The following is a 2,329-nucleotide window of genomic DNA, read 5'->3' on the forward strand; positions in this document are numbered from 1 at the left end:
AAGGTCATGGCCTGGGGCTGATTCTTGAACAAGGCTTGTTCAACATAGGAAGCCCTTGTAGACTCATCCAGAGCATAGTCCTTGGGAACAATAACTGAGCACGTAGGCCTGACCTTGGGGCACAGTATGGGCTCCACCAAGGCTTGGATAGGGATCTGGGCCAGCGAGGACATCCTGTGCTAATGCAATTCCAGCCACCAGAGTGTACAGGATCTGAGTAGACACAGGGCAGCCACTGCCTTGTGTTTAGAAGTGGAGCTGACTCTTTTTGGATAACATAAGTCCCGGAGGGCAAACAGAAGAGCCTGGATTAACTGCATGCAGCTAAGAGGTGTGAATAGACTTGTATCCTGAGCTGGTGAATGAGTATACCCAGGTTACTAATCAAAGCATAATCAAAATTTAGTGAACTACTATGAACCTCATCCTAGTCTAGGTGCTTTCAGGAGTATAAAGAAGTTTAAACCATGACACCTGTCCACAAGGAGTTACTGCTGAATATTAGAGAGGCAATATGGTTAAAGAATAAGAGACTGTATTGACAGCATTAATTGTACATGAATAATAATAATGCGTGTATAGTGTTACTAGGTACCAGATCCTGTTCTTAGTACTTTACATCTAGTAACTCACTTAAACCTCTCAAACAATCCTATTATCTCCATTTCACAGGTGAGGACACTAGGCACAGGAATTTAAGTAACTTGGTAAAAGTCACACAACAATAAGTGGAGAAGGCAAGACCCCCATTCCAGGGTCTGTGCTCCTAACTAACTACATCGTACAGCCATTATGCGTGAGGACCACAGGAGTTCAGAGTGGACAATAGCAAAACACAGGTACTATAGATAAATGCACAAGATTAATCTAACCTCTGGAATGAAAGCAAAAATTTTACAGAGAACCAAAGTAAAGGGATGCATTAAGAGCAGCTTACCACGTATGTTGTTTAAGCGATCGTAGATTGACTTCTTTAAGCTACCTTTTGGAAGTGGTGAGGTAAAGAGCTTCTGCAGAAGCCATCAAGCTGTTGGACACCATGTTCTCCTTCTCAAAGGATAAATCAAAGTAGCTTAACTTCATCCTCATACATCTAGCCTCATATCGAGCTTGTTCTATCCTCATGCTTATGTTCACTCAGCAAATATTTAACAAGCACCAGAGGTTCAGTGATGAATAAGATACCCTCCTTGTCTCATCCGAAATTGCAGACTAACAGGAATGATAACAAATAATCAAGCAGGGTGCTCAGGGTGGGCTGTCTTTGGGGGTGGGAGTCAGGAAGGAGAGCCTAAGGAGGCGATGGTTGAGTTGATGCAGGGAGGGGTGTGTGTGGAGGACAAAGGAAGCAGCACATTTAACGCCTGGCAAGAGAAAGTATGATGCATTTTAGGAAATGGAAGCCATTCAGTATGTCTGGAGAAGTTAATTTTTTGTAGGAAATGGCTTGGAGGGCATAGTACCTGATGGGACCAGGGACATATTTGAGTTGTTATCATGAGGGTCTTTTATACAAAGTGAAGAATTATTATGAGGACAGTAGGGAACTATGGAAAGGCTTAAAGCAGGGATGTAATAAAATCATGTTTGTATTAAAGAAAAAAATCCTAGTTGCAGCAGAGACTGTGGTTTGGGGGCTGCTGAGACTGAGGGTGAGCTGATCAGTTACAAGCCTGTAGCAGTAAGTCAGGTGACACATAATGAGAGTCTGACCTTGGGCAAAGGCAGTTAAGACAAAAAGATACAGGTTGATTCAAGAGATGTTAAGGAGAGAAAATCCATTAATCACTGATTGGAAGTAATGGACAAAGGAGAAAAAAGAGTCAAGAAAGATTTCCACATTTCTGATTTGGTCAGATGTGTGGATGGTGCTATCACTATGTGTGGAACAAACCGAATTTGTAGTCTCATTGAAAACCACTACGTGAATATGACTGGTTGCCTGTGACTACACTGACCTGGAGCTGGGGGGCTGGGAGACTGGACAGCCAGCGGTGAGGGTGTCTTAATGGAAACTGAAGCCATGCCGGTAGGGTTGGGACTCCAGATAAGTCATGGAAAAAATAGTCTGTAGAGGAGAAAACAACGTTAAGCCAGGTGGATGAGGAACACTAATTTTTTTTATTAAACATCTTTATTGAGGTACAATTGCTTTACAATGGTGTGTCAGTTTCTGCTCTACAACAAACTGAATCAGTTATACATACACATATGTTCCCAGATCTCTTCCCTCTTGCGTCTCCCTCCCTCCCACCCTCCCTATCCCACCCCTCCAGGTGGTCACAAAGCACCCAGCTAATCTCCCTGTGCTATGCGGCTGCTTTCCACT

Source organism: Lipotes vexillifer, unplaced genomic scaffold (assembly GCF_000442215.2).
Source record: "Lipotes vexillifer unplaced genomic scaffold, Lipotes_vexillifer_v1.1 scaffold231, whole genome shotgun sequence".
NCBI classification, from domain to species: domain Eukaryota; kingdom Metazoa; phylum Chordata; class Mammalia; order Artiodactyla; family Lipotidae; genus Lipotes; species Lipotes vexillifer.